Consider the following 23,846-nt stretch of genomic DNA (forward strand, 5'->3'; position numbering starts at 1 on the left):
TGGTTTTTGGGAAATTTCTGACTAACTAAACAAAACCCTTTTTGCTTTGTGGTGAAGTAGTAAAAGGGTTTTTAAAACAATCAAAAGAACTAAACAATAAATTAGTGTTATGGCTATTATAGAAAGACCGATAAAGAAAGAGAGGTAAAGCCCTTGCACTTCAAAATAGATATGGTGTAATTGAAGAATTAGCATTTACCGGGTTCTTTATACTCTATTATTTACCATACAGCTTTTAGATCTCATCAACATAGACTTTAGGCACACGCCATACACATTTCTTAATTTCCTAGCCCATAAGACAGTACCTCGAGGACAGTAGTCGCGTGTGACCCAACAGTAGCTGCGCATACGACTGTGTTGACGCAACCGCTCCACTTGTGTTTAGCAATTATGCGCCGGAGCACCAGTGCTGGATACCAACCAGTCTATACGATGGATTTTTTAGATCAAATGATAGTTTTAGAAGGATTTTTGAAGATTGAAGGCAAAATTATAAGCTTTATTGGAAAATTAATGACCAATAGTTACGATGAATGATTGTATCGTCAGAGTTCCTTGATGCTTTACGGAAGTTACTGTACCCTACCTACAATGCAATGTCGGCCGGACCCGGGAATCAGGACACCGTGCATAATTGTCACTCTTCGCAACCAATAGACAAATGGAATAAACAGTCAAATATCGCACCAGTTTTTAACTACCCAACTATAGATATAGATCATTTAAATAAAATTATTTACAGTTTATCCCAATAATAAACCACAGCTCCACACTGGATTCTACACCGTATATAAATACTAACTTCTCTGCAACCATTTTACGAAACACTCAGTCAGTTCGCGTCACACCTGCAACCGCGTAATTAGTTCAACCTTGCCCGTTTTTCAGGCCAGTAAGTGTAATGGTCTATCTTTTGTTTGCGACACGAAAATTGGATAAACTGCCATTTTGTTTTGAAGGCCGAATTTATTTACGGAAACTGTTTGGCTGTAGTTTAGTTTATTTTGTAGGTTTGATCGTGAAAATTGCGTAGTATTAATATTTATTTTTTGTAAATCTACTTTTAATGTCTACACATGTAAAGGATCGAATTGGCTATCCATTAAGTATGGCGCTTAATTGTCACTAGTATTATAAATACGAAATTAAATCTGTCTATCTGTCGCGCTTTTACACCAAAACTACAGTTATGTAAACGGATTTAGAACGACATTTATTGAGGTTGTCTAGAGCCTCAGAAAGAACACTTTCTACCCTGGTGACGGAAATATCTCCCTCGAGACACGGCTAGACCAGCAAGTTGTACATTTAGAGCTCCAAACAAAATTACAAGAACACCATAGCGTCTCTATTTAAAAATTCATCACAGACTGTACAACTCATTATTTCAACATAATTATGGAGTAGCACGCGTATGGGACCACCTTAATCCCGGCTGTCAACCTTCTCAGGGTTGCGTTAACCATTGCTTGGGTTAGCAGGAAGATTAGATGATTATTATAGTAAGTAATTGCAATGAGAGTTTTTTATTTACCTACTTTTAAAAAAAGATTGTAATGAAGGAGTTAATCGTTAAGATGGTTATTGAAATACTGGGTACTTACTCCGCACTTCAGGATAAAAAGTATATTATATTGCCTTTAATAGCTTCCAGTGGCGAAGGGTGGTTTAATGAAATAGGGAAGCCGCAGCAAAAAAAAAAACTGGGGGGGAGTACTCAGGGATGGGGGGGGGGGAGAGGTAATGGAGGTAATTTCTCAGTCCACCTTTTATAACTGACTGAGAGACTGATAGTTTGAACATGTTTTCTCGAGGAATTCGGCAGATTATTAATATCTATAAAACTTTATTATCTTTAGTTAGGTATATTAACTAGGTACTAGAATCTGAGAAAACTTGGCACTAGAAACAATACATTTTAAGTATTTAATTTACAACGGCCTGTTAGCCATTGATATTTATCGTAGGTATTTATCCGTCAGGACGTTAGTAATTTTAATATAGACGTAATATTGGTAGGTAATTCACCCGAGCGGCGTGCCCGAGTTTTATAACACGTTTTTATTTTCAAAACTTAACCTTGAAAAATAAGTTCCTTCCTAAAGTAAACAATCTGTCGGATCGGAAAACAGTCTAATGCGATAAATGCTATAGGTACATTAAAAAGAAACCTGATGCCAACTGTCTACGTATCAAAATACATCATTTCAACGTAGATATCTCTATTTTCACTAGGTACACACACTGTGACTGTAGTACTGTACTTGTACTGAGTACCCAGGTCACACAGTGCGATCGCGGGAATTAGTAGGGAGTAATGATACTGCCAACTATTTAATCAAAATTATCAAAATTATATACTTGGTGAATTCTTAAAAATAAATAAATTCCCAACTAGGGTCATTAAATCGCGGAGAATCTTAACACCGCGATTCAGGATTTGCATAAAAATGCACAACGCCATCTATGTTGACATAATGTAACTAAAACACACACACACGAACTATGTTATTTCCAAATGATACACACACTAATAAATTCAATTAAGTAATACAAAGAACAAATTGTTAATGGTATTATCTAAAACAAAATAAGAACAATGAGAGTGAATTTGTCTGATTTGTTTGTTTACATATTTGAGAAAGCGCTGTCACTCGCGCGTAGACAGATATAGCTACTCTACTCTTGACGCGTTCTTTCTCGTTCACTCGCGAGTTTTGATTGGTGGAAGCCGCTCCGTGAGCCGGCTTACCGCTCGCCCTTATTTTGCGAACATCGCGCGGCGCGGCGTGGATGACGTCACGCAAGTGTAGTTTTGTATGGAGGAGGAAGCCGCGGCTTATTTAGTAGGAGCAAAATGTTTCAAGTAATTTATAGACAATTTTTTTTACGGTGGTAGGCGTTTTGTTATTATACCTACATATTTAAATTGTGTGGTTTAAATGATTATATTAATTATACCTGTAGTGTATGCAGGTACATGTGCATCATTGTATAGGTTATGTCATTATTATGACGCCTCGTGCGCATACGTCACTCGGTTATAAATACCGGATCGAGCGGTGGGGAGTCAGTCGTTGTCAGACTGTCGACCTGTGTGGTGGTGCGTTGGCGAGTCGATTAACATAATAAAATGAGCGTACAATACATTGGCGACGAGGATAAAACCGTGAGTGTTTGGACCAACAGTTACCTATTATCTAATTTTTATAATTTTGAACTACCTATTAGTTCTGTGATCCAGAAAAATATTTGATATACAAGGTTATACTAAATAATTTGTCCTATTCATGCCTATACCAAATTAATGTATGCTAAATAAGCTTTGACAACAAGTAACCTCTGACCGATGTTAATATTCAATCATATTAAAAAGAGCAAAAGGAAAGAAGGAAGGGAAGAGAGTAGAATGACAAAGTATACATAACTTTTATGTTCATGTATGTATCACCCGAATTGCAAACAAATTTTAACCTTTTTACGTAATTCTTTGTTTAAGTTTACCTTGTTACAATTCTAATGGAAGTAGCAATATTTATTGCAGGTGTTAATATTTATCAAATGAGTAATTTATAATACAAAATCATTACTTGGTGATCAGTTTACTCATTCTTAAACCTGCATCAAAGTTTATTCAATAATAGGCATTTATTGGAAGCAATATAAAGTTGCTGGTTGTTGAATTGTCGTCAAGACGACTTTAGCAGTGGTGGGATTTCCTAGAGGATATAATACAATAACCTATTTGCCTTATAATCAATTGTGTTTAATAATTGTTGTGCTTGCATGCCAACAAGGCGGAATGTACACGGATCTTATTATGTTGTTTACAATCCTATTTTGTAAGTGCCTGCATTCTAAGCAAATAAAGACCTATTCTATTCCAAAAATCTGCTGGTCATTAAATTGACAGCTTGACGGTTAGCAGTAGTGTATATCTACTGGTCATTAGATTGACAGCTTGGCAGTTGGCAGTAGTGTGTATCTACTGGTCATTAAATTGACAGCCTGATTGTTGGCAGTAGTCTATATCTACTGGTCATTGAATTGACAGCTTGATGGTTGGCAGTAGTGTGTATCTACTGGTCATTAAATTGACAACCTGATTGTTGGCAGTAGTCTATATCTACTGGTCATTGAATTGACAGCTTGATGGTTGGCAGTAGTGTGTATCTACTGGTCATTAAATTGACAGCCTGATTGTTGGCAGTAGTCTATATCTACTGGTCATTGAATTGACAGCTTGATGGTTGGCAGTAGTGTGTATCTACTGGTCATTAAATTGACAACCTGATTGTTGGCAGTAGTCTATATCTACTGGTCATTGAATTGACAGCTTGATGGTTGGCAGTAGTGTATATCTACTGGTCATTAAATTGACAGCCTGATTGTTGGCAGTAGTCTATATCTACTGGTCATTGAATTGACAGCTTGATGGTTGGCAGTAGTGTATATCTACTGGTCATTAAATTGACAGCTTGGCAGTTGGCAGTAGTCTATATCTACTGGTCATTAAATTGACAGCTTGACAGTTGGCAGTAGTCTATATCTACTGGTCATTCAATTGACTGTACACGCATAAATTATCTGGCGATAGTTGTCAACTACTGCAACAACTAAATAGTAAATCTTGATAATTTTTATATTTTCTGTGCCCGGTGATTTGGATCATAAAAAGCTTCCAAACTTAACTTCTCAGAGTCTAGTCAACAACTTATACCTGCTATATTGTTCTGGTACTTAACTAACTTAATTCAAGTGCTTGCAATATAGAGGATATTACAAGAACAAACTGGTGGGTTATATACTCAACGGTTCTACAAATGACAAACATGTGCTAGGTATCTAGTTAAACAAACAGCACATTGAGGGACCGTAGTAGGTTGGCCATGTATGTTGAAGAACTCGCCCAGCTATACTGGTATGTATTCACCTATGCACAACATCCAAGTCCATCAACACCTCTAGTGGGTTGCCTACCCATAATAGTGTTAATTATAACAGTTGCTCAGTCACCCCAGGTATAATTTCAATACTTTTACTTTATTTTGCTGTATTAAAGAGGTTGTTATACAACAGAGATATTCCAGAAGATACAGAACAGTAGAACAGCATACAAGCAGCAATACTAGCTGGAAAATATGGATCAAAATTTTGGTATTCAATAGATAGAATCTTTGGTAAACATGCTAGCTCACAATTGTAATTTCAGTACTTTAGGTTGATATAAAACTCTTAGATCAAAAGAATATGGAACTAAGCATTGGAGCAATCTGTGATTTATTTGACAATGCTACTTTATCTACCCAACTGCCTCGTTGGTCTAGCTGTCGCAAGCGCGGCTGCTGAGCACGAGGTCTCGGGTTCGATTCCCGGGTCGGGCCTGGAAGTTGGTGATTGATACACCCGTGCATCGGAAAGCACGTAAATGTCGGTCCTGCGCCTGATCTCTTTCCGGTCGTGTCGGATTGCCGTCCCATCGGGTTATGAGAGTGAAGGAACAGTGAGTGCACCTGTGTCTGCGCAAATGCTTGTGCACTATAATATGTCCTGTGCAGTTGGCTAATCCCCTTACGTGAGTACAGCCGCCGCCCGTAGCCGATAATCGGCTAGGAGGACATCATCATCATTTACCCAACTGGGCCGTCTCATCTGTGACAAAAAATCTTTTAAGGATGATACCTGGAAGGAGTTCCAATGTAGATACTTACTCTGGGAACTGTCTAATGATGATTAGCTCATGGATGATTGTTGCAATCAAGTTCTCAAAAGTTGATGATTGCGTGTGCTTTTAAAACCTTCAAGATTCAGGCTTGAATGAATTTTAATTGGTATCTTAGCCTCTTTTTTATTGATTTACATTGGTGTTTACAAATAGTTTAACAAAGTGGCCCTCATTATAATATTGTTATTTGCAAATTATGTTTTACAGTATTGCAGTACCAATAAGCAGTATAAGTACATTGAGAGTTGTGGAAGAATATGCTTCCATAGGGGCGAATAACATAACCATATATGAACATATATGAAATAGAATCCATTTATTGATCTCAAGTTAATAAATCATCACATTAATATATTCTTGAAGTGCACACCTACTTGTAATATAAAGTTGTGTAATTTCCTCAACCCATCCCATAAGATAAGATCCATATGGGTGGTGGGATGGATATCTATTAACAAAATAATGTCCTGTGTCCATAGCGTTAGGGTTAATAATAATTGATCTTAGAACACCAATCTTAGGTTACCGTAAGACAATTGGAATCGCACGAGAGGTAAAGAACTTTATCACTATTTACATTTATCGACATTTATTACTCTTTTGTGCTAATTAAACTACACAGTTGCGTCGACATTTGGTTAATAATAACTAAAATATTATTAAGTTCCTAAGTCCTACTGCAAAATATAATCTGAGTAAGTGTTCCTTAAAGTATAGGAAGTAAAATTGCCCTTAGTCACCAAATCGTTTAAAAATTTACTGGGGTGCTGTCCCTATAAAAGATAATAATATTTTTATATTCTGGTTGTCTAACTAAAACAACGTAGATAAAGTCAGCTGCAATAAAGGGTAAGCGCTTTTGAACGAAACAATAAACATACTTATGCAGCCAACTATACTTACATAAAAAAAAAAAAAAATATTACGTTACCTATACGTGGTCATGAAATTGGAAAAGCGTAAAATATTAAAAATGGAAGCAGCACAAAGCTGATCATCAAATTGATGAGGTCAAGTATGACATGAGAGCAGCATAGCTGCTCATGAAATTGAGATATAGAATTAGAATCCCACATTTATCTATGTGTAGACAGATGTTTTAGAAAGGTTAGCGGTTGTTTTGCAAAAGGAAAATTGCATCGACTAGAAAACTGTTTATGAGCTGCTGTCACCTTGTTGAAAGGAAGAAGAGCATGAGTTGAGGGTCAGGGACTCTTCTATTTTATGGTGATGCAGAATGTCACAGCTTCAAAATATATAGTGCAAAGTTAGTGACACCTGTTAAAGTGCGTTCGTTGCATAATATGGTTCTAATTAGTTAAAATCTGATTCGTAATGTTACTTTACACCTTCGTTATAATCAATATGTAACCATGACACTAAAAAGCTTACCATCAAAGCATAATAATTCTTTGACTACTTAAATTTTTGAAAACCACATTAGGAAAAGCAAACAAACATTACAGAACGCAATGTCCGGTGATAATAGTGTTCTTGGATGCCTAACCGAAATATAAGTATCCCTATCGCACTATTATATGCAGTAAGGTATTCATATGTTGGGTGTTGAATGCTAAGAAGCTTACAGTTTCTTGACTAGATATTGGACATACATTGATGTAGGGTATTTAAAGCCTATATCAGAATTTCAGCGAGTGTACTAGCAGAAACGTGCAAAGTACCAGCGCTGATCAATAGGGTTGAAGACCAGATTGTTTGTTACATTGCTGAGATAATGATAGGCTTTGATATTCCACTCTCAAATTAAAAACTACATATTACCAAAATTAGTTGAGTTAGCATTCTCTTGCTTACAAGGCACACAAAGTACTTAACTCGTACATAGAACTACAATTTAAACCATTAAATTGGTGACAAAATATGTGGTCGCCATTAAATTGGAGACAAAGTATGTGGTCACCATTAAATGGGTGACAAAGTATGGAGTCACCATTAAATTGGAGACAAAGTATGTGGTCACCATTAAATGGGTGACAAAGTATGGAGTCACCATTAAATTGGAGACAAAGTATGTGGTCACCATTAAATGGGTGACAAAGTATATGGTCATCATCAAATTGGAAACAGTCCATCTAGGTCACCATTCAATTGGGACGATCTTATGTGATTACTTTCCTCGTACGGCTCGTACGGTTTTGAATGAGTGAAAAGCATTGATGAGGTACCCTAATGCCGATCTTTTACCTTGGAACAATGCATTCTGTATCAGTTTTAAGTGAAGTCGAACCAAGCAAGATGAGTGCTCATTATCTGAAGGTACAGCAATATTTGAGACTTGCTTGATTTCACATGGACTGATTGGCGGGATGTCTGCCAAATGGACGGATCATCTCTAGTGTAGATATAATACAGGGCCGGAACAGCGGCTACAAAACCTGAAGTTAAACTTGCCGGCCTGATATCACTGCTACGAATTTGTCTTGTTGAGCCTGAAGCAGATGCTGGTATGTTACCGTCTGCAAAGGGACGGATTTTTATTTATGTTTATTTCACAAGGGAAGGGATGTAGTGTCCTGCAGTATCACCGATATCTGTCGTCTCCTTAAATGGAAAGGGAAATGAAATGGAAACGGAACAAAGTAAATCAGTTTGATGGCAGTGTGATCGGTGGACTGATCTGATAGCGTGGTTTTGTTGTGCTGCAGGTGTTTGATAGATCTTTAAGAAATGAGTTTGATTGTTGGACTTTTTGAAACAAGGTTAAAATCAAAACAACAAGGGAGAGATGTAGTGTATGCAGGTACATGTGCATCATTGTATAGGTTATGTCATTATTATGACGCCTCGTGCGCATACGTCACTCGGTTATAAATACCGGATCGAGCGGTGGGGAGTCAGTCGTTGTCAGACTGTCGACCTGTGTGGTGGTGCGTTGGCGAGTCGATTAACATAATAAAATGAGCGTACAATACAATACCTATACCTATATTATAACGTATACCTATGCTTCTTTCTTGAAATTCGAAAGGGAAGCCGATGGGAATCGGCTTATAAGGACGCCTCGCCACTGATAGCTTCCCTCGATAAATAAGCTATCTAACACCGATTTTTTGTCTATGCAATGAAAATTAAAAAACCAGTTCTATCGTTGCCAAATCGCCAACGATATTATATCTATACTAATATTATAAAGAGGAAAACTTTGTTTGTTTGTTTGGTTGTAATGAATAATCTCAAAAACTACTGGTCAGTTTTTAAAAATTCTTTCACCATTCGAAAGCTACATTATCCACGAGTAACATAGGCTATATTTTATCTCGGTACGGGCAGTAGTTACCACGGGACGCGGGTGAAACCGCGGAAAAACGGCTAGTTAATAATATTTATGTAAAGTTACGCGTTTAAAGAGAAAATTATGATAACTAACACTTGAATTACATAACTATAAACGCATTTTGATCAAAATAACCGCGAAAGTTACGTAAATAATATTTACAAGTATTGTTTCTATCCTTCATTTTATTAAAAGAACAATTATGTGAAAGTTAGTCTATGCCACGTGCCTCGTTTAGACGCACTCGTCAATTGTACTCGACTGTCTTGTTTCACGGTACAGTAAGCTAGATGCGGGAAAAGTCTATTGTTTGTAAAAGTAGTACTGGTACTATGTCGATCGTTAATAGTTCATAGTGTCTTATTGTGATCGAGTAGGAAATCGGCGTGATTTCACTTAGTTTTGCCGTGTTAGTTTAACTAACATAGCGCCTACAGTGCTGTCTTATATGCAGTTGACAGCTGTCAGTTTTTAAGCGATGTTGCTATTGTTCTGATTGACAGCAACTGTCAACTGCACCAAAAAATGGTTAAACTGTAGCATTTCTTTGTAAGTAAGAAAGAAGAAAGTAAAATCATTTATTTTGTGCATTGCGTTATGAGTTTTTGCGACTAGATTTTTGACGGACTAGAATCGGTTCAATAGTTTTTGCTTTACTATAATGTCGGTCAATATTTCTTTAAGCTTCAAGCTGTTTTTTTTGTAAAATCCTTGCAGCGAACAGTGAGTAATACACAAATGTCAAGTTAAGATACCACTCCTGTTAATAATGACGTCAGCCTAACCTCTCAAAATTAATATAAAGTCAGATGCATTTAATTCTAATAATATATTCATACTTCTCACATAATAATTTAGTAAATCGTTTTCAATGATTTATATGCTAAAATTATTTAGAACTCATCTATTATATTATAGAATACTTATTATTCTTATGATGTAATCATTTGAAATATCACAGATCTATGTAGTTTTTTGTATTCAACTAAAACCAGTTTCGTTGCAATGACGTGACTCTCTGACTCAGATAGCATCAACTTATCATCATTTGCCTAGCCTTTTCCTATGTTAGGGTCGGCTTCCAGTCTAACCGGATGCACCTGAGTGCCAGTGTTTTACATGGAGCTACTGCTTGTCTGAACTCCTCAACCCAATTACCCGGGTAATCCGATACCCCATTTACAGCTCAACTGGTATCAACTGCTCGTATGTTTACTATCTACTTACTTCTGTCGCAACTAAAGGGAGCATCAAACATGAAGGGTTGGCCTTTACCGTATCGAGAGCCATTAGCCGAGCAAACAGAAATGGCCGCTGCCCGGCTCGTCGAGAAATCTAATTATTATGATTGTCTTTCTTGTAATACGATTATAATAACATCAATTGTATTGCGATAGGATCAACTTGACCTTTGAGGGCATAAAAATCAGTTTATTCTTGATATAAATAGACTATTTCAAAATATACCGCTCTTGTTGCATTAGAAAACAAACAATCACAAAGTACAGTTTAAAAATAAACTAATAAGAAGACACAGTAAATAAAACTTTGTTGTCTCGTTAAAACGCGATGTTTTTACGATTTTACTAAATAACAACCAGGCTTCCTATGAAACTGACACAAAGCAAGCTTTTCTTTTACGTTTACACTATTTTTAGTGATGTCATTTTGAACAGACCACTAAATATTTAAAAATAATAATACATCCATCAAAAAAGCCTGAGAAAAGATAGGCTATATTTTTACCCGGTTGTGGGAAGTGATCCTCCCGACCCAGACAGCTAGTATAATATTGACTAATTCAATCACCAACATTTTACCTCTTGAAACCATATAAAATTACTTACCACGGCCTCCCATACCTACATTTACCAAAACTTCAATGTTGTCAGTAACAAATTAATTTATAATAAGTACACATTGTACGCCTAAATAACTTTTAATGGTCTATAAATCAATACCGTTTGGCCGCGCTTCCTCTGTAAGTTCAAAGGAGGGTTTACTCAAAGTAAAATAAGGTTCGCTTTAAATGACGTCAGAACTCATGAAAGACTGAAAGACCAACGGCCATAAGATTACGTGACGAGTCGCAATTAGTCAATGATGGACTTTGTGAATGTGGAATCAGAAGTTCCACTTTGTAAGCAAAACATTGAAGTTTTAACCACGTCAAAACTCTTGTATCTTCCATTCAAAAATTATATATTTGAAATTCAATATCATTTATTTATATTGAATATTTGGCTCTTTAAAAAAATAACAGAAAACTTTTAATTTGAAAAGGAATGAGTGATAATCACCACTCTTCCTCAATGTGTTTTGGCGATTTCAGACTTCTGTGAAGTCCCTGAGTTCCTCAAGACGATTTTGCTTCAACCTCAGAAGCTTTTTTTTCATTCATTGGTGTTCAAGATATCGTTACTTACAACATATGTACATTAATAGCTTAAAAGTTTAGTGTCCAAATAAAATAAAATTATAAGGTAGTTAAGGTACATAATTAGGTAGTACCTACATACAAGAACATAACTATTATTCACATACTTTTCTTTATATGTAACTTCTGCGTTACATTGCATAGGGACAGCTGCAACTCAACGCATTTAGGTTAACGAGATAGATGCACATCTTTTAGTCAGCGCCCATTCTCATTCTTTGGGCTGCTGCAGAAATATGTGTCATCTTTCACTGCACTTATGACGCCTGCAATTTTATGAATGAAAACTGGCTGTTTTTAATATGTTGATAGGTATGTCAGTGGGGGTTATAAGATATATTTGAGGGTTCCGTAGCTAGTTCCTTAGTTCCATACATAAAATGGATTTTAGACGAAGATATTACTATTAAGATTTTGTTGTCCGTCTGTAACTAGGCCGTATCTCAAGAACAGTGATGGTTAGACGGTTGAAATTATTGAAAATATGTAAGTACATTATTCAGTATTATTAAATAATAATATTTACTACTAGCTTCTGCCAGCGGTTTCACCCGCATCCCGTGGAAGCCTCTGCACGAACCCGGATAAAAGTAGCCTATAGCCTTCCTCGATAAATGGGCTATCTAACACTGAAAGAATTTTTCAAATCGGACCAGTAGTTCCTGAGATTAGCGCGTTCAAACAAACAAACAAACAAACTCTTCAGCTTTATAATATTAGTATAGATGTGCCTAATAGCCGAAACACCTTAAATGACTTTCGAAAAGTACAAGTAAGATACTTAGGTACTTGGTATCTCAACGGAAATGTCCACTTAACAATTGTTTAATGAGTAAATAATTAGTGACAAACATGACAATTGCTTAAGGGTCAAGTTAAAAATATGTTCTTGGACATTTCATTGCTAAGAGCAGGTTAAGTGTAACTTATAACTACATAAACATTATCTAGGAACTACTTTGCAGACCAGGATAAAAAGTAAGTATCCATCCTCAATAAATGGGCAATGCAGCAGATAATACAGCAGTTCCTGAGATTAACGCATCAATACACAAAAAAAAAGAACTCTTCAGCCTTATAAGGCTCCCAGACCTACAAAACATTGTTCAACGATTGCGCAGTCTTTAATAATCTAATTTCTTTAATAAACTTCTATTTTGTACAATATCTTAAAAAATACACGATTAAACTGACCGTCTAGTCTAAATAGCACCTAATATTAGCATCTTAGTACAGCTTATATCTTAAAACCTCGATTACGCTACCAAGTTCAAACTAAATAACAAATACATGAACTCACGAACCTTACTTATTTCACTAAGTTAAACTTGTCCCTAGGATAATTACCTCTATACATAATTAAGGGTTTCTTAAACGACTGTTTACGCTTGACATTAGTCGTGTAGTTTGTGTTAGAATTTAAATTATTAGGGGACCCTTTTTAGTTTAGTTAGCTTATGTAAAGGTATAGTTTAAGGTTTGGTCTTAACCGTTATACATATTAGAGAGAGTTACACGTAGGTACATGTTTACTAACTAACCCTAGAAATGTGTAGGGTTTAATTTACTTGCAGAAAAAAATATAATATAGATCTCCACTAATAGTTCATTAAACATTTTGCAATTAATGTTAAGTTTTATTTAAGTCGTGGTGGCCTAGTGGGTAAAGGACCAATCTCTCAAGTATGAGGGCGCGGGTTCGATCCCAGGTCAGGCAAGTACCAATGCAACTTTTCTAAGTCTGTATGTACTTTCTAAGTATATCTTAGACACCATTGGCTGTGTTTCGGATGGCACGTTAAACTGTAGGTAGGTAAACATCCTTGGCAGTCGTTACGGGTAGTCAGAAGCCAGTAAGTCTGACACCAGTCTAACCAAGGGGTATCGGGTTGCCCGGGTAACTGGGTTGAGGAGGTCAGATAGGCAGTCGCTTCTTGTAAAGCACTGGTACTCAGCTGAATCCGGTTAGACTGGAAGCCGACCCCAACATGATTGGGAAAAAGGCTCGGAGGATGATGTTAAGTTTTATTTAGTAGAAGATGTGGTCGCCTATTTATGGGAGCGCACAATGGACCTGATTTATATGAAATGATTTCACTCATTTAATTGTGTTCATTCTGTTGACAATACTAAATAAAAAAATAAACATTTCAGCTTTATATACCGAGGAAACTATATTTGAACTATATACTAGGATAAAAAGTAGCCTATGTCCTTGTCCTGGCTCTAGATAGACTAAGTATCTGAGAAGAAAATAACATAAAAATCAAAAAACGATTTCCAATAGGATTCCTTAACATTGGCTTTTTTCATAAATTTTTAAGTTTAAAAAAAGTTAGAGTTAAATTAATTTTGCCTCCAACCGTAACCAAAGATAAATCAAGAATCCATTGATAAATAAATAAATAAGCTTTTGTTGCAACTGTACATAACTATGCATATTTATTGCATTACGAATTTAAAATGCATCAGAAACCCGGTGACCTCGGGTGCAGCCAGCTAATAGAAACCTTGACTGGACAATATTTATACATTTATACTGCATTGTGATAAAATCCAAGGCTAATCGAGTAAACAAAAGGTATTACAATTTAAGCCGTATAGTTAACTAATAATAAAGATAGTATCAGTGACTGCCTAAAAAGAAGATTATCTTTCAAGCCTTTTTAACCGACTTCAAAAAGGAGGTTCTCAGTTTCACGTGTGTGTATGTATGTTTGTGCACAAATATCTCACATCTACCTGAACCGACTTTGATGTGGTTATCAGCATAGTATCTGTCAGACTTAGGAGAAGGTTTAAGATATATTATCGAAGTCGTTTTTTGGTAAAAATGTTTTTACTGTCTAAATAGAAGAAACGACACCAAAGACCACGATTAGGTGAAATTAAAATAAATGAGTTATTCATCATAATAATAACAACATTTTTAACATATTTAAGTAAGCATTAAATACTTAAAACTCGTTTAACAGAACGTCCATTGCCAACACTTCAATGCCAAGCTAATGAGTAGCGCAACAAAAAGTACAGTCGGCACAAAAAATATATCGACTGCGGTTTTTACGGAGAAGGTCAGACGTCAGCAAAAAGGCGTAACGAAAGAACGTTCTCGTTGTTTGCACCAGTTTTAGGTTATTTTTAAAATTTATATTGTGTGTTAAATGTTAAGTGAAACTTAGAAATGTGTGGTCTACAAGCTGTATCTTATGTCTCTTAAAATTACTACTGAAGAGCAACAAAAGTAACTAAAATAAAATGATTTATTTTTAAAATGTATGGGTCATTTTCACAGCAAAAAAAACATTTCCATTTACAGTTTCAATAAGTCATAACTGCGTAAAAGTTAAAACAAAAAATTCCAAACACTTTCCCAGCCAATTCAACCCGGAAACAATACCTTTCATGAGAAAAATAATAAAAAAAACACACCATAACGCGGAAATAAACAAAAGCGATCGCGATATTATATTGGAAACTAAAATCAATGGCTGGGACAATGCTTCGCACATTTAATAAACCGTATGAGTCATTCTACGTCAAAAATGACACCGTCATTACGTAAAATGTTCGGTGCATCGGGCTGGACAATAGCCACGGACAATAGGTATTGATATTATATTTATGCGGCCTACTGTACAAACACATAACCAACGTTTGTAAATACTGATAATTTTTGTTCCTTGTTTTTCTGTTTGTAAATAAGAGTCTGATTTCTCGTTTCGATTGCTTTTTTTTAATTTTCTCACCGTAAAGTGTGATTATGAGTTTTAATTACAGATTAATAATGTGTTTTTGCTTTATATGCGGGCTAATTAATGCACGTATTATAGATTAATTTACATTTTTTTTTCAATTACTTATTCCCCGCCGTTCCAAGTGCATTATGAGGGACCTACTTCCCACCACCAAATAAAAAGTAGCCTATGAACTTTTCAGGCGCTAGACTATTATCTCAGATTTCTTTAATAGTTACTACATAATGCTATTATCCTATTATATTATATCGCTGCTTCAATTCAAAACTACCATATATAAAAATTACACTTTTTTACAGAAGAGCTCATTTACAGACTTACGATTGCATTTTTGCGATAAAAATACTTTTGTATTTTTTTTATTTGTGGTACTTTTGAATTGAAGCAGCGATATGTTATGCGCCTGATCTCCCTCCGGTCGTGTCAGAATGCTGTCCCATCGGGCTATGAGAGTGAAGGAATAGGGAGTGCATCTGTGTCTACGTAAATGCTACATATACATGAGAACAGCCGCCGTAGCCGATAATCGGCTAGGAGGACATCATCAATGCTATTATAGGAAAACGAAAACATACAGACAGAAAGACATACTTTAGCATTTATAATAACTACTATTGTTAACGATTTTGTAGCTGTTCAGATGAAAATTCTTTCATTCATTCATTCTTTCTGAAATAATACATTATCCTACGTTTCTCAGATCTAGAAATACATAACTAGCCAACACAATTCAATAGACATACCTACATAACTTAAGATTATGTGTATGCGGTCATAGTTATGTTAACAATGCATTAAGAAACTGGTTTTTAGAGGGCACACCAGTATAAAACAATATTGACAGATTTTTGGGAAAATCCGATTGCGTAGCAGCAAATTACTTGTTTAGTTAATGACAAAATATTAAGAAAATAAAGAAGCTCACGTCATACTTTTTGTAGGACAGAGAATCGGACCGATTTTTCGTAGGACGATCTTGGATTTTCTGAGCGACTTTTTGTACGGTAGATCGCACATCAGTGGCAACTATCATGCATCTTAACTCAATAGTAATAAGTACGATTTTCCTATAACACTGTTACCACTGACCTAAAGTTGACTGTACGTGTGCGATGCACTATTGCTATCGTGTTCTACTTTTCTTCTACTAAAAATCGGTCACCGATTATCGGACGTGGGCAGTCTTAAACAGCTATTTTGAGGATCCGTCTACGAAAACTTATTTGCATCGTTTTAGGTGACTCTACATAAAGCTCTTAATTTAAGAAATATACTTTTTACCCGACTGCCAAAGAAGGAGGGTAATGTTTTTCGAGTGTATGTAAGTATGTATGTATGTCTGTTCCTTTGTGACCTCCTGTAGCCTAAACGGCTTGATGGATTTTGATGTATGAGGTATCGTTAGATTTGTCTTGATTACGGGAGGGAGTGTCATAGGATACATTTTATCCTAAAAGTCCCACGGGATATTTTTTCTAAATTTCCCTTTAAAAAAATATGTATGCGGTATCATTAGATTCATTTCAATCACGGGAGTAATAATTAATATAGGATACGTTTTTTCTCAAAATTCCCACGGGAACATGTTAATTCTGCGTCAACGCAAAGCAACTCATGCGTTAGCAAGCAAAAAGATAGGGCGTGGCCTGGCATGCGGCGCGCGGCGCGGTGCGGAGGGGGATATGCTCGAGTATACAGCCCGAATGCGGGCACACGCATAAGGGCACACGTCGTTGACGGTCTTCAGCAGTAATGACTCACCTAATTCTTTTTCTTCTTCACTACCAACAGTCCAGATTGGCGGTAAATTTATGTTGCGGAGTAACATCACTCGTAATCTAAAGCCAAATGTCGTCGAAATAATTTAAAATGGTACTTACATATACATAGTCTTCTACATCTACAACATTTTCGTTAAATAAAAACAGCTAAAAAGTTATAAATAAAAGAATTATTATTAAAAAAACAAAATACCCGACTGCACACTAAAAAAAGAGTAAAACAAGCCCCACAATAATATTTAATTTATAAATATTGATGGAAAGCATCGCAGGCGGGGACCACCTTGACCGCCACCAACGAAAATTCTGCTAAATGGTGCACAACCGAAATGACTATAAATAAGCCTCTGTTGGTCCCCGCCTGCGATGCTTTCCATCAATATTTATAAATTAAATATTATTGTGGGGCTTGTTTTACTCTTTTTTTAGTGTGCAGTCGGGTATTTTGTTTTTTTAATAATAATTCTTTTTTTAGACTCGTAAATAAAAGTGCAATATTTGGCGAAGGTCTATAGATGTTTTTTTCATTTATCTAACAGTGCTTAGGTACATACCAAATGCATTTTGTCGCGCGTATACATATACATACACTCAGTTTTTCCACGCATGATAAATTCAGGTTTCAGGTGTCGTATGTACTTATGGTTACGGTTATTACAAGTCGTGGTGGCATAGTGGTTAAAGAACCAACCTCTCGAGTATAAGGGTGTGGGTTCGATTCCAGTTCAGGCAAGTACCAATGCAACTTCTCTAAGTTTGTATGTACTTTCTAAAGTATATACAATCTTAGAACCAATGAAATAAAATAAATGAAAATAAAATTTAGACACCAATGGCTGATAAAAAGCTGACCCATTGAGCAAGCGTGGTGATTAAGGCTCCATCCTTCTCCGTGTGAGAGCAGGCCTGAGCCCAACAATGGGACGATAAAAAGGCTGTAGTTGTAATAATAAAAAGGCTGTAACAGTACTTATGTGTTGAACTTAATGACAAAGATATCATAACATTTTTAACGTAATAGACCATCTTGGAAGTCGGGTGAAAAACAGTAAATATGGAAACAAAATACAATCATGTGAAAAAATAACTTAATTTATATTTACATACAATTGTACTTAATTCAAATTCATACAATATTAAAACATTGCAATCAAAGATTTTTAATTTGATATTATTACAAGGAAAAATGCTCACCTTCCGTGAGAATATTTTAATAATGTATGTGAAAATTAACATAACAAGAAAAAAACAGTAAACAAATTATACGATTTTTGTATCTTTATTACTAAAATGATTCGTCAAAAACTTCTGTTTTAGAAAAATCCTTCTCCGTGTGAGAGGAGGCCAGTGCCCAGCAGTGGGGCGATAAAAAGGCTGTAACAGATTACCCACGTCCTATAAAAACTATGTACTTCGCACACCTAGATAAAAGGGTCGACTGAACATTTAAACATTTTTTCAATAGTAATTCCTGAGATTAAGTATTTCATTCAAACAAATAAACAATAACAGTTATACAACCATGGTAATGAATAAACAAATACCTTAGATTGCCAGGTAATGATATAACTAATTGAAAAATTCCAGCTAAATAGTTCAGTTGAGTTAATATAGTAAATGAATAGGAGTAAATAACAATAAAATAGTTTCATCTTTCTAGGAAAATATGGAACTTTACTACGAAGGCTGTAGTAATTAAATTAACTTATCTCAATAATGAAATAGTGCTTTATTATCCTTTATTACTGGCGGTTCCAGACGTGTTCCCAGTAGCAGTCAGTCGGATAAAAAGTAGCCTATGTAGTTTCTTAACTTCTAGAGTATTTGTGTATTTATTAAATACTAGCCGTTTTCCTGTGGTTTCACCCGCGTCCCGTGGGAGCTACTGCCCGCACCGGGATAAAATATAGCCTATGTTACTCGCAGATAATATAGCTTTCTAATGGTGAAAGAATATTTAAAATCGGTCCAGTAGTTTTTGAGTTTATCCATTACAACCACACAAACAAACAAAGTTTTCCTCTTTATTTAAATATATCATATATAATAATTTAAATTGGTTCAGTGGTTTTGGTGCGATAGACAGATGGCGGTACCTACTACCGCATTACGTAATAGCCGTTTTCCCGCGGTTTCACCTGTGTTCCCTTGGAACTATTGTCCATACCGGGATAAAATATAGCATATGTTACGCGAGAAGAGTGTATCTTTTGCAACAATGAAATAATTTTTCAAATCGCTTACGTAGTTTTGGAGCTTTTAGGGTAAAAACAAATAATATACTACTCAACCACTCAATTTGAACTACAAACTAGCACCTATTCTATTAACTAAGATTGAACAGTTTTTATCATCACAATTGAACTTGAAACTTGAACTATAAAAACGGACAATAGGCGTGACGTCACGAGACGCCTCCAATCATTTAATAAAAACTAGTTTTGTAGCGTACATACTGGGAGTTTATCTTGGTTTTGTTCGCGTCCCGAAGGAACTACTTTAAACATCTGGATACAAAGTAGCTATGTTTTAACTTATCACTATCATCATCATCCTCCGAGCCTTTTTCCCAACTATGTTGGGGTCGGCTTCCAGTCTAACCGGATTCAGCTGAGTACCACTGCTTTACAAGAAGCGACTGCCTGTCTGACCTCCTCAACCCAGTTACCCGGGCAACCCAATACCCCTTGGTTAGAATGGTGTCAGACTTACTGGCTTCTGACTACCCGTAACGACTGCCAAGGATGTTCAATAACAGCAGGCACCTACAGTTTGACGTGCCATTAGAAACTCAGTCATTGGTGTCTAAGATATACTTAGAAAGTACATACAAACTTAGAAAAGTTGCAAGATGTAGGAAACATTTATTGATTGTTTATTAGCGCCCTAACGACTTCGAAAGTGCTGCACGATTTGGAAAATGTTTTCACGTTTAGGAAGTTACACTATCCCCGAGCAACATAGGCTATATTTTATCCAGATAGTTAAATAGAAGTTTCTCTGTGACGCGAGGGAAAACACGGGAAAATAACTAGTCGTGAAAACATACAAATTGAGTATTACTTAGGGTCAGGTATTGCTAAGTATTTCTACAGTGGCTAAACGACTAATCTCTTATCTTATTTAGGTACGTATCATCATTTATATGGTTTCCTCAAAAGATTAGGTAGAAATGTAACTAAGAATAGTAAATACCAATACATAGAGGTATGTTTTTTCAAGTTGAAGAGTGGTATAGCTTAATACCAACAAAGCCGGATCCCGGTCGAAAATCTACGTGCAAGACTCACCCACACATTTTTTCATGACCACGTTCATTGGTTTACTAAAAATCAATATCAAATGTAAATACAATAAAAACATAAGTTTGTTATGCTCCGCGAAATAAACTCAAAGTCTGATATTTTTATTTTAAATAGGCCTTTGTAAGGCTTTATGAAGCATCACACTAGTTGCACGGTTCTAAAAAGTTTAATTGGATAGCCCATTTACAGAAAAAGGTATTATGCTATAGTAAGTTATATACCAAGTTTTAACTGGGCAAAACCACAGGCGTAAGCTAGTATTATTAAAAATCTAAAGTTTCACAACTATGTATAGGTAAGTGTGTTTTCCGATGTTTCATATGAAATCATTTCAAGCATATAACAATCGTCCAAATTATTTCAACCGTGAATGTTGAATTTCAGCATTTTAAATGTAAGTACATTATGTATTTTTGCTGAAAATATTATATTATGTTTATGATAAAATCTCTACACGTAATATTCGGAATTTTCAGCCTTGTAAATAACAATTGAAAGTCAAAATAATAGCACACTATCTAACCTATTTTCGTAACCAAAATAAACAAATAATTTTATTTTAATATGTATTTTTAAAATCTAATTAAATTACGTTACATAAATAAACATTACAAGATAAAAACACGGTTGGTAGAATAATGTAGTAAAACTTTACCCAACGTTATAGGCTACATTTTACCCGCGTGCACGAAATAAATCCCACGGGACGCGGGTGAAACCGCTGGGACCAGCTAGTAGTATTGTCCTTACCCCGACTTTTCACTTTTGTAAGTTGCTGCGAATTGTAAATACTGAAAGGGGAAAGGAAGGGTGAAAGGGGGGCGTTTTGGGGATGCTGTCCTTTGAAAGTGCTAAAAACTAGCCTACTTTCAATAAACGTTTTTGACTTGACTTACTTTCGACATGCACAAATAAAACCTCCGTTTGTTACTTTTACATATAGAAGCTTAAAACTTTGTCATAAGGACAGACAGACAATGAATAAGTGCCAAGATTTTATCCCATTAACTGGAACTAAGGCTACGCTTTACATATTATTAACTTTCAAAGACAAAGGGGTTGACTTCTAAGTTATTAACGTTTAGTTACATCCTTTTTCTGGACCACCTCACTTTTTAGAACCTGTAGAACTTTCTATACTTTATTTTGGAAAGCTGAAGAGTTTGTTTGTTTGAAGCTGCTAATCTCAGGAATTGCTAAAAGTCTTACGTAAAAAGCCTACATATTTTGCGATGGAGCCTACAGGGTAGTTTTCATCGAGTGCGTTAAGTATTTCCCACTACATATGATAGAATAGAAGCTAGTTTGAAAATAATATAAAATGATCGGAGGCTATTATGTCTACAGGTTGGTATAAAAACAACTGGACTATTATCTGATCAAAAAACGAAGATAAGCCACTTTGATCACTAATGTACGCTAAAATCTTAAACTTAGATAATATTAGATTTTATTTGTAGTAGATTTGTTGACCGTTTAACATCTCGTGACCTGGTGAAGGTCAGATCTATTGTATGCACGTCACTAAGACGAAGCCACTTGATGACCATCAAAGATAGTATATTAAATAAACATACATAATGCATCTTTTTTCTTTATCTTTATAATCGTAAAAATAGTAAAATAATGCTAAATAATATTCGTGCTTTAGTCATCAACATCATCTGCCGAGCCATTTCCCAACTATGTTGGGGTTGGCTTCCAGTCTAACCAGATGCAGCTGAGTACCAGTGTTTTAAGGAGCGACTGCATATCAGACCTCCTCAACCCAGCGAAAACCTAGGTATATCAAGATTGTTGTAAACAAATTCTGTAAGGCGGTTTTATTTCAGCACTATTCCAATATTTATTTAAATTGATAGAAAATATTATTTTTACGTAGATGTTGTATAGTTCGGTTACACACAATTTTATATTTATTATGTTGTTAATTGTTGAAACATATTATTTTTGCAAATAGTCATTTTGTCGGTCTGATAATAGCAAACAATTTTTTTACAAATTTCAATTACAGTAAATTACTGAAATAATAATTAAATATTTGTAAAGCACAAGCAAATATTATACCAAGTATTTTCAAACGTGTTTTCAAACCAACGCTAGTGGTATGTTTTTCATTTTCCCGAGTAAAATGTAGGTTGAATTCCAGGAAAAACAGTTAACCGTCCGCCTGTCTATTCATGAAAATGTTATTTTGTAATATTCTGTACTATAATTAAAATATGTTCAGTTCTTTATGAGTCAAAAAAGTAATTAAATCTGATGAAAATAAAACAAAACCAATCTGTTTGTTTGATTACAACAATTTACAAAACTGGTTTCTATAACGCATCTATTTGACCTTATATAAAAATATAAATATTTGGTCTATCTCAAAATTAAATTCAATGCTAATGTCAAAACATAAAAATAGTTTCAAAATATTTAAAATGTTGCGACATATTTTTGGTCAAAAAATAAAAAAAAATTCTTTCTTTTTTGTAGTTAATGCAGGAAAAACTAAGATAATAAATGCTTAATATCCTATTAGCTGTATTATAAAGCAAAGATATTTTTTTTTCAAATTGTTTTGCCTGTCTCAACATTCAATGTCACCTGAATACCTGTTACCTAAGAAAACAATTTCGCATCCATTGAAATATTCAATAATAACACATAATTAGACACCAATACAATCTATTGTATTCGAACAACAATAGAAAAATACATAACCACAACATGACATCACCAAAAAAATACCAACCTGTTTAGTGAAAAAAAATCCTGACACAGAATCACAGATAAAAAATATTAATAAAATTAAAAAAAACACAGGTACACACGCGACGTGTTACTAGCGAGCGTTTGTCAACCGCGAGATACCGGTCCGCGCCGTTCGGCCGACGCGTCTCGACTGACGCCCAGTGGTTGCATTACCTCTCTCACACACGAAACAATGATTGTTTATACATTTATACATAATTAATATAAGTTTATTTACAGTATTTTAGCTAAGTTACATCCCAAGGTCATGCTTCGAACACTTTTCGCTAATTGGTTTCGTTTGAGTTCAATGTCAGTGGGCATAAGAGGGTTATTTTGGTTAGAAGCGAGTAAGTGGGAAATGTCGAGTGGTACGGTTTTGTTATTTGGAATCCGTTTTAATGACTTGCGGCACGTTTAAAAGGTGAATTTGGGGGTTGAAAACAGAGGGAGTTACACTTTGTTTCGTGTTTTGACCTTTTGGGAACCTGCTGGTCCTGCAAAGACTACTACTCTTCGTGAGGTTCGATTTAAAAAAATCTTTATGAATTTTCTGTTAGATTCAGAGCAAGGGTCACACATTATTTGTATTAACTTAACCACAACTCGAAATGCAATAATAGGTAGGTTAATTCATCCCTATCTTTAGCAAACAAATTCACAGATTAATAAATAATTGGGAACGGACCATATAGGTGACTATAGAACGCATACTGCTTTGCTCTTTCATCAAAAACAACTTCATGTTTTCACACACTTTAAAGTATTCAACAAAGGAAAATGTAAGGAAAAACCTATTA

General features: G+C 35.3%; 1 protein-coding gene across 2 annotated transcripts in view; it reads right to left on the reverse strand.

Moving 5' to 3' along the window:
* Nucleotides 1–23,191, reverse strand: part of LOC124638952 (Ig-like and fibronectin type-III domain-containing protein 2) — a 190,166-nt gene extending 166,975 nt beyond the window's left edge. For both annotated transcript variants that reach the window (XM_047176130.1, XM_047176129.1), the window contains exon 1: nt 23,048–23,191. The gene's annotated coding sequence lies outside the window, so the exon portion shown is untranslated. The remainder of the gene's footprint in view (nt 1–23,047) is intronic.
* Nucleotides 23,192–23,846: the final 655 nt, after the last annotated feature.

Source organism: Helicoverpa zea, chromosome 18 (genome assembly GCF_022581195.2).
Source record: "Helicoverpa zea isolate HzStark_Cry1AcR chromosome 18, ilHelZeax1.1, whole genome shotgun sequence".
Lineage (NCBI taxonomy): Eukaryota > Metazoa > Arthropoda > Insecta > Lepidoptera > Noctuidae > Helicoverpa > Helicoverpa zea.